At 31.1% G+C, this 17,330-nt stretch overlaps 1 protein-coding gene across 1 annotated transcript in view; it reads right to left on the reverse strand.

Annotated features, from left to right (window-relative positions):
* The window catches only part of LOC107437016 (uncharacterized), a 256,380-nt gene that overhangs the window by 50,822 nt on the left and 188,228 nt on the right, over positions 1–17,330 (reverse strand). The gene's annotated exons all lie outside the window — the stretch shown is intronic.

A 17,330-nucleotide genomic window follows, 5' to 3' on the forward strand; every position in this document is an offset into this window, starting at 1 on the left:
CTATATTTTTTAAACTATTATGTACTTTCAGCTCTTTGCACTCTTAGAAATTATTTCAATTGAAACGTTAAAAACTAATAACAGAATCCCTTGTACAAAATTATAATCATATATTTAATTCTATCAACGTATTGAATAGTTATTCTTTCCAATGCTATGAGCAATTTTATAATTGATTCCTAACACCATTGTAGTTTCAATACATTTTTCAATATTTGTTTTGAGCAATACAAATAATGATGATTTAAAGAGCTTATATAATCAATCAAAATTGCATGTTTCAAATACCAAAAAATCTTGTACAATAATAAACACGAATTAAAAGAAAATAGGTGCATCGTTTACCCCAAATACTTTTGAGTTACTATATGTTCCATATTTAATGTAATTTTTATCACCATGCTATTAACCCTTTATTGGGCCCTTTATTTCAAGTATTTTTGGAATTGAAATTGTTTTAAGAACAGTAATTGATATTAAAAAAAAAACTCATTTAGTTTATAAAAATGCCACTTTTTTGGTGGTAAATATATTTAACATGACCTATTAGGAGCTTACTGACTTTTATTTTTTTTTATTTATAAAATAAATTCCTTAAATGCTACAAACTTCAAAAGGAATTATGTATTTTGTAACTTTTATACGTTTTTTAAAAGTGACAAATGGTTATCAATTTTATTCAAACTCACTTCAAGAAAGCTGAAGTTATTGAAAAATGGAAACCTAAATTAAAAGTGGTAAAACGTGGTGGTAAATACACTTACCATGACCTTCAAAAGGGTTAATCAATGCCATTTTCATTTTCACTGTAATATAAATTTTTTTTATTTTCCATTTTCTAATAACAATTTGTATTGGTTTATTCCAAGTAAAAAAATCGACCTTTATCATTTAATATTTCGTTTGAATTCATGAGCATGACAGTACAGGCCAGATTCGTCCCAACTAATCGTCTCCATCTGGCTCGATTTGACACTAATTTTTGCCATTTATTGATTCTCATGGCTTTTAAATCTTTTTCCACATAATCAATCAATCCGTTATGTACTAAATGTACAATGCACTTTATGTATAATGGTTAGATATACTATTTATAGGGGAGAGGGAGGCTAGTGCGAACATATTTTTACAAATTTGTCAAAAAAACTATATTAAGTATAATTTTTAAGTTAAAGTATTTTATTTTTAACAATAATTTGGACTTTTCAGCATTCTGATGATTTATAACTGGAGTTACAAAGCTGTTTATTTATTTATTTTTTAATTTTTTTTTTTACAAATTTTTGTTTTTGTCTACATTTTACGGGACTAATATGAACAAGCTATGAGGATAGTTTAGAAAAACTAGATGACTTGTTATGTAGTCATTTAATACAACTCAGAAGCGTATACCTAAAGCCAAAATGAAAGTACTTTCAATCTAAGTATTATTGGAGAATAAATATTGACTTATATTAATTAAAATTCTAATTTGTATTGTGTGTATTGAGATTAGTATTTTTAACAATTACTGGCAACGGAAGTTTGGAAACTATTTCTTCTCTAGAGATTTGAGAAATGTTCTTTTTTCTCCACAAAAATAAATATTTATGATTAAAAGAACTATATCCATATTTTTTTTTAAGAATTGAATATCATAATCTCCAAATCTATGAACAACTTCCATTCTACCAAAATAATGTGCAACACAGTTTTATATATTTATTTATTATTATTATTATTAATTTTTTTCTGATATGATTGCGATTTAAAAAAGAAACAAACTAAAGTAGCTAACTTTGAATTGAAAAAAACTACTTAAAGCATGTTCACACTCGCCCCTACTAAGCGCCACTGAAATAATCTAAAAAGTGTATTTTTTATATTTTATATTATAACCGTCGTTGAACAGCCGACCCAAATTTGGGTTTACTACTATTAATATTTAGCTCAGTAGCCTTCCAGTTTTGAACCCAATCCAGAAGATAAGGAAACTCCTAGATCAAGTATAGGAAGAAATTTGCTTTCGTGGAGGACTTTTTGATGGAACTAACTCGCAGTTGCATTATATGAGAGAGAAACCACGAAAACCTCCCACAGTTAGCCTGACGGCAAAGGGACTCTAACCCATGTCCGTCAGCCACTGAGGATATTTTACGTATAGTGGTTGGTGAGAGTCGGTTGCGGAATTCGTATTGACCAGGTATCGCAGGGATTCGAACCCGGTTCACCTTTTTGGAAGTCAAACGCTCTATTTCTGGAGCCACCAAAGCTCCTAAAAAGTGTATGGCGATAAATTATTGTCACGCGTGGGAACTTTTTTGCGGTTTAAGAAGTTCTAAGATGGTCGAAGATATGGTGACGATGATTCACGCTCGAGTCACCTTTCTACGCTGAAAACAGTTGAAAGAGAAGGCTAAAAATCGGCAATTTTTTTTGTAATTGAAACTTAATTAATCATGTCATTTCTAAAACTGTAGAAATTAAAGAAAGCGTAAGATCATAATTGTAGAAGAAATCATGAATTCTCCATCAAGATAACATGGCGACTGCTTCTGCATTGTCTGTCAAGACGTTTCTATCCATGTATATTATCCCAGAGTTAACTCATCCATCTTATTCACCTGACGTAGCACCATGCTAGTTTTACCTGCTTCCTACTGACAAATCTGCGTAATAAAACAAGATTACAGTTCATTGAAGTTTGTGAAAGGAAAAGCGGCGTCCTGCATTAAGAATCTCTTACATGAATTTTCCCAGCACTGTATCGAACAATGGAAAATTCGCATGGATCACAGAAGGCACAGAGGAGGGGTATATATTGAAAGTGATTATAATCAAAAAAGTTTGAATTTATTTTCAATTTTTTTTAATTACAGGGTAATTCAAAATGATTACAGCGATTGCGAACATCGATAACTATTTAATAAAAAATAATTTATCGATTAGATTAACATAGAATGTAGGTGGAACTTCAAAATTTCTTTACGTAAGGCTCAATGAAGCGGAATTGTGCGCATGCGCGAGTTCCTTAGTGAAAATGGCGAGTCCCGCGCAGAAAGCATTTTGCGTGTTAGAATTTAACAATTGTCATTCTGTTATCAAAGTGCAGAGAATATTTAGCCAAGATTTTATGTATGTGCTTCCCATGGCCAAAACAGTTGAAGAACTCAAAGGACACATTTGTAATGCGGTTGCGTCTGTATCTGCACAAATGCTTCAGAATGAAATGGACTACCGCCTAGATGCTGCCCGTGTGAGCAAGAGAAGTAACATAAAATATCTGTGACGCATGTATACAAAATTTTGAAGTTCCTTATACATTCTGTGTAAATTTTATAGACAAATTCTTTTTAATTAAATAGTTATAGCCGTTTGTAATCGCTATATTCATTTTTAATTACCCTGTAGTTTCATTACTAGAACAAAATATATTTTGCAACGTCAAGAGAAACTAAACTATGCAAAACTATGTTAAGAGGAACTAAATCTAATAATCTAAACAAAATTAGAGCAAAATTTGGAAAAGACAACATGATAATTTAAATGAATAAGTGATTAACAATTTAGAAGAAGAATTGAAAAAAAAAGTGTTTTATTTCCCTCTTAGTTATGTTGTGGATGATTCCTTTATCAAATTAAATTTATAGATACAGAATGTTATTATTTAATGTGTTAAAACTCATAAACAAGGTAAACATGCTGTTTAATCCTACGTAGTTCTAAAGGTCTACTACGTCTTTTGCACGTAGTTTTAAAGGCTGTTTCTCGAAGGCTTCGTCATCGTATAATTTTATGAATATTTACTCTCAAAGCCCAAAATAATGAGTCCGAATGACACGAAAGCTCCAATGATCGCAAAAAAGTTAGTCTTTGTAAATATCAGAACATTTGATCCTGATAGCACCACATCTGGTTGATTCATCAATTCTTTAAAAACAGATTCTGATGGTGATTCGATGTCTCGCATGTCTGATAACTTATATCTGGCATATTCTGTTTGGTAATAATTTTTAATATTTCTTATTTGTATTGGTATTTCACCTGCATAATGATAAATTGAAAAAAGAGATGCTGATAACAACATTATATAGATGCAAATTTCGACTTTATAAGACATATTAACGTCTGCAGAAGTAAATTTGTCTTTAGGTTGGGTTAAGAAAATCGAAATCGTAGAAAACATGAAGAAAATGCAAGCCAAGCACTGCAAGCAAATACTTCTTGAAAATGTGCATTGCATTTTGCTTAAACCGTCCAGTATAAGCAAATATCTTTTCGCAAATTCTTCTTGTTGTGAAGCGAAGGTGGATGTCATGAATGCTGTTTTCATGTCACGCTGAAGATTTAATAAAGTAAACGTCATGTAGCGACAGCATGTCAAATACAAGCAGATGCTCGTCAGAGCGAAAAAAGTTTCTAAAAAACGATGAGTAAGAAATTTAACGAAAAATAAAGCTCTTTGTAAATTTTCGTTATATATGTGCATGCCGTACATCCAGTAGTTCACAATGGAGCTACGGTAGCTGTCATCAGATGCTGTGCACATAGCAGCATAAAAAACAATGGGAAATATAACCACAAATGCCATCATGCATTTAGTTATGTTCCTGTCTTTTGAACTAATTGTGCTCTTTTGTTTTAATTGTGTTATTTCTTCCAAGTAATTAAAAAGATCAATTACTTCCTTGCTTTTGCAACGTAAATTATGCCACGTCAGGAGAAAGAGAAGCCAACCCATAATATTAGCACAATTAGTCCTAATATCTTCGTCGCCTTTGACCATATAAAGTATTAACAGAGCAACTAAATCCATACATCCGAAATTGAATAAAACGGAAAATATAGAACCGATGACGTTAAAAAGTTGAAATTTAACTTTTACTAATCCGCATGTTACTGCAATATAAAGTAAAATAATTAGTTCTATATTAACAATACAGTCTTTGCCTCTTGGAGTCATTTTTGTTTTAATCTTGTCTTGTAAAGTTTCAAATCAATAGAAAGTCTTGTAGAGTGTCAAGAAATTGCACTATAAAATAGCTTGCTTTACTAAATTTAATTTTGCACTTCATTGAATTCTCTAACTGGACAAGACATTCCTTCTGCTCCTCAAAATTTAAAGCACTCAATCTAGATGACGAAATACTCGGATGTTATGCTGTCGAGAATTAGACAAGAGTTATGGCTTAACTCTAACTTTAACCTAACCTTAAATTCGTCAGTTACTCTATAAACTACTATGATAAGGTTTTCTTCTTCTTTTTTCTAGTCTCTAAACTATTATACACTTACAATATATATGTATATCATTTTCAAAAGAACCACTTTCTCGATCATTTGTGGTTCTTTAGGTTTTTAATTGAAAAAGCACTTGCGTGCCTGATAATGTTTAGCTTGAATACTAAACAAACTTTTTGCTGAAATAGGTAATGAACTACATAATTTCTGGACGCTAAAAGGATTTGTTGATACATTAATAGATGGTGCATTTGCAAGATTAAAAAGTTCATAACGAAACTGCAATATCGTTTGAAACTGTTATTATGACACTATTGCGTGAGATAACTGAGATGTAAGAGCCATTCAATGAAAAGGCTTGGAAACCTTCATGCGGCAACGTTTCAGTGCTTGTCGATAAATTAACTTACAGTCTCTCTTAAATAGTATTATTATTTCGTCAGTCTTAAAAAGAATTTATGAAGATAAAGAGTTTACTTGTCGTTCAAAACGCCACGAAATAAATTCCATATAATAGACGCAGTTATGATGCACCCATTTAAAAGAAAACCATTAATTTTTTTTCTAAAATTTATTACATTCAATTCGAATAATGATCGATAATTAAATGAATGCCGTAATGCTTTTCTCGTGTTCCAATTTGTAAGAAATGTATACGTCAAAGCACATTTTCTACTTACCATAAAGCTTTCATTAAATTTTAGAGTGGCCAAAGTAAATATTTATTTCGTAGATTATTTTTTAACCTTGTTAATTAAGACGAGAATGAAAATTAGCTAATATAACCTGACAAAACTTTAGTTGAAAAACCTTATAGTGAATAAGCAAAAATCAGCCTGTTTCTATTTAATATGATAATTATTTTAAAAACAATAACTTTAACAAGCTACATCTAACTTTAGGTAGTTCTATTGGGGTTCTATTCAGCCTAGGGTTATTTTTTGCTTTTCTTTCTTTCTATTTTGTTCTTCATGTATTCAACGACCCAGCCTTTGAGAAGCTCTATCATCTAGTTTTGCGAAATGACAAAAAATACTGCACAGTTGAGATTAAACGAGAGTTATGTTACATATCATAAACACAGTATCTTCGATTAATGCGTAGAAATCTAAGTACATTAGTTAATATCTTAAATACAGTAGTTCGATTTAGTTTGAAAAAAATTTAGTTTTTTTAAAGCTAGATTTCAACTCTTATTTTTTTTATAGCATTTTTAAATCAAATGTATATTTTATTCCGTGACAGTGGTGGCTCAGGGGATAGAGTGTTTACCTTCCAATGAGGTGAACCAGGTTCGAATCCCAGCGATGCCTAGTCGATACCAATCCCACTTCAACGGACCTTAGTGCTTATGTAAAAATATCTTCAGGGGTAGATGGATCATGGGTTAAAGTCCTCTTGAGGTCAGGCTAACCGTGGGAGGTTTTCATTGTATTTATGTAACGTAAATACGGGTTAGTTCCATCAAAAAAGTCTTCCACGATGGAAAAATTTCACCCAATACTTGATCCAGGAGTTCCCGTGGCGTTGCGCGCTTCTGTGATTGAGGTTCACACACTCGTCCAGAGTAAATAAACGAGAAATCTGTGGCTGACATTAAAAAGAAGAAAAAAACTTTATTCGATATTCAGCACATTTTATCATAAATGGTTAAGATAATACGTTGAAATACATTATATAAACAAATTATTGGAATTCCACAAGGTAATTCCTTTTCTGGGGCTTTTGCCAACATTTTTTTGCATTTTTTTGAGGCTAAATTTCTTGAACATAAAGAACTTAATGCTTTCAGATACATTGATGATTTTATTTTGTTTAATTGTGATGATTATAATTTTATTTATAGTATTTATCCTGGTGATTTGGTCTTGAAAAAAACTAATGAAAATTGTTTTAATATTGAATATTTAGATTTTAAAATTGATATTGTTAACAGTTTTATTAAAATTGGTGTGTTTGATAAAAGAAAAGCTTTTAAATTTAATGTTATTTTTTTCTGCAACTTTAAAACCAATTTGTGTAGTAAAATATTCAAAAATCTTGTTTTTTCACAATTAGTTAGGATCAAAAAAATTTGCAATAATGTTGAAAGTTTTCGGGAAGCTGTGGATAATTTTTTTAATAATTGGAGTAACAATGATTTTCCTTTTAATTTTTGTAATGTTAATTTTTTAATTAAAAAAATGATTGATGGTTTCTAAGTTTTTATATAATTTTTTTTTAACAGGGCGCAATTCTAGTCTTAATTGAGCAGCCCCAGTTAAGCATTCTATTAATTTGTCAACGTATTTCTTTCTCCTGACCTTTTCCATTTCATTTTAAACTTCTTCTGCGCATTATAATAGGGGGCGTTGTTTTTTCAGTTTTTAGTGTTTTCTTTTCTTCTATTTGCTTTTGAGGTTGATGCATTGACCTGTGATTTAGTGAGTTTTTATTTTTCTGATGATTTTGATTGAGTTTCTTTTCTTAATTTGTTAATTATATTGAATGTATCTTGTTTTTCCTGGACCTCTATCCAAAACCATCGGGGTGCAGAGGGAGATATTTTAAGCATTTGCTTCTCCCTCAATTAGAAATGGTTTTGTTTTTAATGGCTACCGAGGCTGGTACCCCCTGAAGACGCGGGCTTCGGTGGTCATATTTTTATTTTTATTTCGTTCGTTTCCTTTATTGATACTTTTTTCTGAAATTTCTGCTGCTTCTTAGCGCGTTTTTTTTTCAAAGAAGTTTTATCCTTTTCGAATTTAATTATTTGTGTTTTCTTTTAGTATTGAAATACATTGCTAAGCTTTATAAAAAAGCTATATTTTTTAAATGTTTCGTTACTGTTTGACGCAGATGGAACACCGCTCCGATTATAAACAAAATATTTCTTAATTATAAGAAAATAGTCTAATAGTAACAAAAAAATATATGCTTGTTTATCGGAATTTCATTTGTACCAAAATATAATAGTAGTATAAAAGTAGTATTTTTTTCATTCATGTTATTAATAATGGATTTTGTAAATTTTAATGATGAATAACAGTTTTGCTTAGATCTAATCTAAGATCTTTTAGGTCTGAAAATTATTGCTTGGAAGTGAGCCGTGCATGGAAGATTTTATTTTCAACGCAGAAAACAGCATCGGTGTATTTTATGACCATAAACAGTTATTCATTATTAAAATTCTAAATATAATATTTTTCACTTATTTTGATCTAAATTAATGCAAATAATGAAATGAGTATAAAAATATGTTTCTTAAAAATTCTGTGTCAAAGAAGGCTTTAAATATTAATGAATTTTTAACTTTCTGCTTCATTGGGAATTCACTTTCATATATACATATCGTTGTTTGTGCTGAACGTATTTATTGAAATCGAAGTTTAAGATGGTTTGATGTATAATAAAATTTTCCTTCCCTTTAAGCTTTTAATATTATTTTGAAAAAAAAATATAATTATAGAACTAAAATTTAACAAAAAAACTAACTGCAATTGTTGTCTGCCTTTATTAATTCAACGTTTAAAACTCTGAAACAAGTCTAATGGAAATATTGAGTTTATGTTAAACTGGATTGAAAAGTTTGATTTTAAATTAACTGTAAATTTCAGATACATTTGATGCGTTCTATTGTTATGAAAATTTATTGTTACAATAACATGTTTACTGAGTTTTATTTTCAAAAAAAAATTCATTGCAATTAGAAAAAATTTAAGAAAAAATTTAATAAAATTAAAGCCAAACATTCTATTTATTTATATTAATGTTATCTAATTCATATTTTGTTATTTACAAATAATTAGCGAGGCAAACAAAAATTCAGAATTACAATCCACATTTCAAAATGGTCAAGAAAAACTCCTTTTTAACACACATGATTTAAAAGATTTTATGAATTTTTTTATTTTGTTATTGGTAGTAATTCCTGAAACTAGTGAAGTATCTGTCTCGTGTCTCTTTGGTCAACAAAACGCTTTTTGAAATTCGCCCTTTATTAAGATCTCAATTTCGCTAAAGGAAAAATAAAGCTTCTGATATATGTATAAAACTCTCATTAGGACAGCTTTAATGTGCAATTCAGAAATTTAGCCTTTAGCAATACATGGATGAATAGAAAAGTTCTCAGAAGTATTCTTGGTGGTGTCCAAAGAAAATGACAACTAACGAAGATGCTTAATTCTGAAATTCGTAAAATTTTCAATGAGCCCGATAGTATCAAATGTATTGAAATTAAGAGAATGAACTGGGCCACTCATATTGGCTGTATGATAATAATTTTTATTAATAATGTTAAAAATAATGCTTGCAAAAAATAATAAAAACACACATATTCATAAAATCAAATTGAACAAGAAAAACACATTAATACAAGAGCATAAAGCAAATAAAAGCAAAAAAGAATGGAAGAAAAAGTATAATTAAACATTAAGCACGAATAAAAAAATTAAATTATGAAAATATTATATGGTTAAAAATGTAATATTAATAAATTGATGAGCTTCACGAAAATATTATAATGAGCTAGAATCTGAACCAATGAAATTTTCTATGTCATCAGTTTAAAAAAAAAATTCAAAATAAAAAGTAATAATTTTAAAAACCACGTTTTTGCAGTGGAGAATAATAATTAAAAAAAATTTGAAAAACGAAAAACGTGGGGTGCATGAAATACATAACAGTAATGTTATACTAGTGTGTGTATGTGTGCTCTTGAGAATATGTGTATGGTATATCTATAATTGTAATTGTATCTGAATGTGGATGTGGAATATGTTTGTGTATATGCATATGTATGTGGATGTATATGTGGCTGATGTGTATGAGTAAGAAAATGTGTATATGTACTGTTATGTATTTCATGCGCCCCACGTTTTTCGTTTTTCAATTTTTTTTAATTATTATTCTCCACTACAAAAACGTGGTTTTTAAAAATATTACTTTTTATTTTGAATTTTTTATTTTAAATTATAATTTTTTTAATTTTTACTTTATATTTTTTAAAAATTTTTACTTTTCAATTATTATTCTTCACTACAAAAAACGTGGTTCTTAAAGATATATATTTTTATTTAGATTATTTTTCTTAATAAAGAGTAGTCAAGACTACTACAAGACCACTACTAAAATAATAGAACTTTCATTTTAAATTAGGGATACAAACATCTTTATAGAAAAACAATACCTCTACGACTTTCATTAGTTTTATGCTGATGACAACCAAAACAATCTGGAAATGAATGAGGAAAAACTGGATCCTACCACGTGATTTTTCAGTCAATAAAAATACTCCGACAATAAAAATCTTTTCTCCTGACCTGTAATACTAATTTGAAATTATGGAATCGACAACAAAAGACAATCTCAAAAATAATTTTTTTTTAAATTTTAATTTAATTTTACTTTGTATGTCTTTTTTCTTCTCATTTTCATGCATTGTCATCCAATTCTGAACTATGTGCCAAATTTGAAGTTTGTAGCTAGTCGGGAAGTTAGTTTAAAATCGATTACAAAATTCCTCCCGGACAGACATACACGAAGGCAAGTTTATATAAACGTGGTAATAATAAAAAATAAATTCTTTTAATAATTTCTTATATTTCAAAATACAGGTTTTTAATTTTATTAGTAGAGGTAATTTATTATAAAATTTAGGTCCTAAATAAAAAAAAAAGTTTTTACACAGAATTTCTTTATGAGCGAAAGGAACAGATACACTATTGGTTGTTCTAAGACTGCAGTATAATACCCTTGTTTCCTGAATTAATTTTTTTTAAGTAAAGTCGTATCTTATAAACCAGTAGTCACCAACCTCTGGGCCATGAACTGGAACAGGTTCGTATAAAAATTTTACCAGGCCACCCAAAGAACATTAAATATTTTCCATTTTATTTACTGTAGAGTATTTCCTACAGGTTTGTGTGACTTCCTAGGGACAAGGTTAACCATGAGCTGAGAGGCGTCGCCTAAAGACACACCAATATCGCGCCTGTAATTGTATTTCCATTCTAAATCCTGTTTAAAAACAATGAGGTTGAAAATTTTAAATCAAAACAATCTGAAATATAAACAATCAACAGCTGACAACGGTAACAGCTCCACAGCTGACAGCGGTAAAATTATCAAGCGTTGACCGGCCTGTGGCGATAAAAAAGAATGGGTAGTACTGTTATTAAAAAATAAATGTCTTAAAAAATTTAGACTACAATAATTTTGAACTGTGACTTTCATGAATTGTTGCCAAGAAATTTTTTAAAAAGTTATATAAGTGTCAATCACAGTTTTACAGTTGAATTCCGCTACTACAGATAAGGTGCATCCTTCATGGCTCGTCTGCAAGAATCACAAGAATCTTGTTTTAACATGCACACAAGTGGTAAATCTTGATGCAGCAAGTTTGTATAAATTATAGTTCGTCTACGATAAGAACTCCCTCCCCCCCCCCCGACACAAAGTCTGAGGCCGTCTGCTGTTATGGAAACAAGAATAGTGCATTTCAGATCTGGTAGCTCCTGAATTGAAGTTATTGAAAAAATATCATTGTGAAATAATACAGAATCTGTCACTTAAGAGAATTGTTACTTGACAGGCTTGGTTTACTCGAAATAGAACAAAAAAGCAGTTGCTAGCGTAAACAAATGCCATGCTTCAACATCCAATCAGGATGGAGATACACACACTACTTCACTTGCAGGTATCCCATTGGATACCTACAAGTATCGCTATCGTGGCATTTGTCGAATCAGAAGCCAATCAGGTTCGGCAAACACTCATGACGTTGCAGATATCCAATTAATTCTGATTTAAACCGCGTGGTTAGGCATAATCACTTCATTTCCTTTCAAAGTCCCAAGTACCCAATGGAATACCTGCAAGTAACGTATAGTTTGTCTACAGTAAGAACTCACTCCGACACAAATTCTGAGGCCATTTGCTGCTATAAAAACAAGAGTAACGCATGTCAGGAGGGGAACTTCTTTTCACTCTAGGGCTAATACAATAGACGGAAGAAAAAGATTGCCTTCCTCTCACCGACCAAAACCTGTACTGAACACTGACCAAACACCCCTACTTGAAATAGTTATACCTCTTTACCATAGTCACCGCCAAGGGTTCAGACGAATGACATGGGGAGTTCTTACTTTAGACAAACTATACTACTCCGAAAGAAATAATGTTTACATGCACCTGAAACCTGTTTATGCCAGCGAAACCTGTTTATATCTAGGGAAAACGGAAAAGAACTGAAACGCAAACTTTAGAAACATATTTTCGTTTAAACTGAAAGTCAAACTGGTTTTGATGTTTTTTATCTAGGTCTGGTCTGATGTTTTTTTTCATTAGTGTTTCGGCCCAATTAAATGTCGTTTTTCTCTCATAACATAACCCTCCTTTAAATATTATTAACGAAACACTTTATTCCGCTGTTTTAATTTAAGACAAATGATGTGAGTACTTCTTTATTTTCATTTCTTCAAGAGGTTCATTAAAGGTGATCTTGAATACATTCACATTCTCCAAAGCATTTTTAGTACTTTTTCAAAAGCTGAAGATAAAGAATTATACGTAAAATTGAAACGATTTAGCTGTTACTTTTGAAGTTTTATTCTATTTTTGCTATTTGTGTGTTATTTATTGCTCTTTAGTCGGCATAAAGCATAGCTAAAAAGCAATAGCAGACAAATAAATATGTCATGGCAAAAGAAAATTAGGAAAAGATCAATACAAATTGACAGTAATTTTAAAACCTTTTTAACAATTGTTAAAAGCATTATGTTGTGGATACTGAATCTATGGAAACCATAAGGAGAAATATATATTTTAATTGTAAAAAAAACTTAAATTGAATTTTGATTTAATCTTACATCACTGCGTTTATAAAAAGTTAAATCCACGCATTTAGGAAAAGAGTTTTAATACTAATTTGGAAAGAAGCTAAAATGCTTAAGAAATTTAATCAACTCAAAGTTCTGCTCTATTGCTTTGCATTATGTGGAATTTTACAATCCCCAATGAAACCCATCTCAATATTAGCAACAATTTTTAACATATTGTATCACATTTCCCTGATATTCCTGATTGCAATAACTGTCCACTCTATGCCAGCATCTGATAATAATGTTAGCGAATTTTCTCGTATTATTGCTTTCGTTCTTCAAATTTTGACCTGGCATACATTGCGCAGGAATAGGTCACAGATCAAACATCTTTTGGTCTACCTCAAAGATCTATCCTATGCTAAAGACAACGCAAGCAACAGCTGCAAGGGGATCATAAATCCTGCAATAATTATTTTAGCAGTTGCAGTTCCACTTGTATTTTTTATCGTATTCACCTGCGTTCCTGATGGAGATTTTAGAGATTCATACTCAAGTTTTACTGAATTTCTGGGCAAACCTGATAACTCTTACTTGAAAGAAACAGGATTCATAGTGGAACGCTTAATCAATTTGTTGTTAGATTATTATCAGAATATGATGTTATTGCTGCACGTAATATGTTTTCTATTCGCTGAAAATTCTTTATCTCAATATGAAATGGAGTTAGAAACATCATTTAAATCACAGTCAATTATGGCCGGTATGGATGGACTAGCTGAGAAATATATTCGGATCTATAAAGGTCTTTGGAAGATTCAGCATACGTTTTCTAACAGTTTGTTGTTAAACTGCCTGTCTTACCTCTGTTACACCTTTTCCTGTGTTGTTAGATACCTGGACGGGGATCACTTCTTCAAGAACAATGCAAATCCATTGATCATTATAAAGCGTCTTTATTATGAAATATACTTCATCGCAGCGTTATTCTCTGTTTATTTCTGTGCTGGAGAGATACCGATACGCATGAAAAATATAAAGGAGACATTTTACGTGTACTATTCAACATTACGGTTCAAACATAAAAATAAATCGAAGCTATTGAGTGAATCAATTCTAAAAGAAATTATAGATTTACCCCTAATCACTTTATCTGGATCAGGCATTTTGATTTTCTCAAAGTTAAACTTACTCGCAGTCATTGGAACATTTATTTCGTTAGGAATTGTTATAGTGAGCGTGCAGCAACAATATCGACTTGAAAACAACACGAGTGCATGTAATTAACATACACATTTTTTTAAAAAGTTTATCGCAAGCTTAATAAAATGCTTCTTTAGTAACACCAACATTGTCTTACGATATAGTCAGTACAGGTAAAGAGCTAACATAAATCTGAAACATGGCTGAAATCGATTTTTCCCGGTTGTAATATAAGGGACATCTAAGGAAATGCCCATATCCAAGAATATACAACATTATCTGGCCCTCTTGGAGAAACTGAAGATCGATGGTCGTCAAGTTACTCTACAATGGATCCCAGGACATTGTGATATCTACGGCGATGAACAAGATGATGCAAAAAAGGCACAGAAATAACCCAACAACCAAATTCCAATAGATCCTTTCATTCTACGAAAATCTACATCAAAAATTTAATGCGGAAAAATTGGAAAGTGTTCCTTTCTTACCGTGTATAACTGAAAAATTGGGGGAACATTTTAGATCATGGTATTTCAGACAGACCCCGTGAAAAGGTTGTGACAGAATTTAGCCTTGCAGTGGGTCGTGAGTGTCTTGCGCACCACCTCCACCGCATTGGTATTTGTACGAGTTCGAATTGCCCATTCTGTAGTAAATTCAAAGTAATGGAAAGGAAGCACTTGATGGGATGTTCGCCTGTACTCAGAGAGTCCGAAGTGAAAAGATATTGGAGTGCTAGGCATCTGCTAATGAGTCATTGACTTTTTTCTCTTATCTATTTCATTTGCATATATTCTTCTTGTTAAGAGTTTGTCAATTTCTGTCATTGGAAATAAACTAAAAATATAAGGGACATTTTAAAAGAGGCCGTGTTAGTCCAGTAGCTAGAGCATTGGATTATGGTCTAAATTGACTTGGGTTGACATTGAGTATATGCGATATGTGTGCAGGTAAGGTCTGCGGTATCGAGGTCTATCTCTGAGCAGTACCGTAGGAATAGGGATCTGGAGATTATATCCTTCCCCTTAATATCTATGTCTAATTGAGGAAGTGGCCTCACGAATGATAGTGGTGCTGCCATCTATCCGGGAGGCTCTAAGCTGAGTCTCACTTTCACTCTAATTATGCTACTTAATGAGTTAGTTTTCAAAACCTATAGATGGCGAGCTTGGCTTGTTCAAGTATCATTAGAAAATAAGACAAAAAATTTTAAAACCAGCATGCAATACAAATCATTTTGATAGTATAATTACTTTCTAATTAGAAATATTCTAGACAGTAAGTCTGAGATTAGAGATACAAAATTAGTCAGTGTAAGTCTATACAGATGAAAGGCTAACATAAATCTGAAAGAAAAGGTGGATTTGATTTTCCCCAGTGGTTACAGCAATAAAGTATTAAATCCAGCATGAATGTAAATCTTTTTGAAAATAACTATCTTCGAATTTATTTTTTAAAACTTAGATTAAAGATATAGAGTCTGATATTTGAGATAAAAAAGTTGATTGTGATAAAAAGTAAAAGTCAATATTTCACACAAAACTTTTTCATTATTTTACTTAACTAATTAGAGTGTTGAAATGAGTAATCCCAAGAAACTGCAGCAGAAACATGCATCTGATAATGCAAACATTTCCGTATTTTTATAAATTATTAAGGTGGACGCATATGATTAAGACAGACTGTTACGTGATTTGGGAAAACAAACCAAATTTGGAAAATGAAGCTCAACTTTGATAACTTAAAAAATTTAGAGAAAAAGAATATTAAAGGTAAAAAATAAAATAAGAAGAAATGTGGCATCAAAGGAATATTTTTTGAATTCTTTATAATATTTTAAAAATTTTATAACCGTCATAGAGCAGCCGATCCAATTCTGAGTTAACGATAATCATTGTCTAACTCCGTAGCCTTGTAACTTTGAACACAACGCAAAAGACAAGGTGACTCCTGGATCAACCATTGGGACAAACATGCCTTTGTGTGGGACTTCTTGATGGAATTTATGTTACATAGAGGGAAATGACACGAGATATGCTCAGAGCTTTCCCGTCGGCTAGGGGATTCTAACCCATGATCCGTCTACCACAGAGGATATTTTACGTCAGCAGAGTGGTCGGTGCGTACCGGTGACAGAATTCGTATCAACCAACCATCATTGAGATTCAAACATGGGTCACCTCTTTGAGGGTAAACGGATTATCCCTTCAGCCACAAGTGTCTGATAAATTTTAAAGCCATAGAAGTAGTAGCCAAAAGAGACGCCTATAATCGAAATTCTAACCGATTCCAACTAACTAGAGGGTTTAGGTAGTAACTAAATACATGTGCGTGACGACAATACAAGTTTCAGTCATTTCAAATTTATTATTTATTGCATTATTCGTTGCAAATTTAATTGCTGCATCATCGCCAAAGAGAATTTAGTAATAATTAAAACTTTAACGAGTTTCCGACTAGGGCGAAAATATAAACCGGATATTTTTACTGGATCACGATACAAATTTCAATCATTTTCTGCACACCTTAATCGAAATAAATGAATATATTATTGCAATGGTGTATTGTCATCAATCGATGTTTTAAACAATCTCCGATTAGCTATAACGCTTAAATTTTAACTGAATTCCTGTCTTTCATGTAAAGAAGATTTCGACCTCTTTTCTACGAACCAGTGTGCTAAAATCAATACTGGAGCATTGAGCTTGATGAGCTGCAAATTTAATCCTTGTCTGATCACTACAAGCATAATTTATCATTATTTACAGAAAAATAGAATGCGTTGTTATCAGGGAGTGATCACGAAATTCGGGTTATGTATGCAGCGAATTAATTGTTGGGGTTCACTTAAACTTTAAACTAAATTTACATGTCTTTTTTTTACAAAATATTTATAAATTATTTATAACATTAAAAAGTTTTGGATATTTTAATAACACAACAATCTTTCGCAACAATCTTTGTCAAAACTCATAATAATAAAAAAAAATTCTAAAGGAAAAAACCCCTAAAAATATTTGTAACTTAAACATTTAGGTGGCCTCATGTTAAATCAGGTCCTAATTGTCAATTAAAATTCCTTGATAAAATCCAATATATATATATATA

The sequence above is a fragment of the Parasteatoda tepidariorum genome, chromosome 10 (genome assembly GCF_043381705.1).
Source record: "Parasteatoda tepidariorum isolate YZ-2023 chromosome 10, CAS_Ptep_4.0, whole genome shotgun sequence".
NCBI lineage: Eukaryota > Metazoa > Arthropoda > Arachnida > Araneae > Theridiidae > Parasteatoda > Parasteatoda tepidariorum.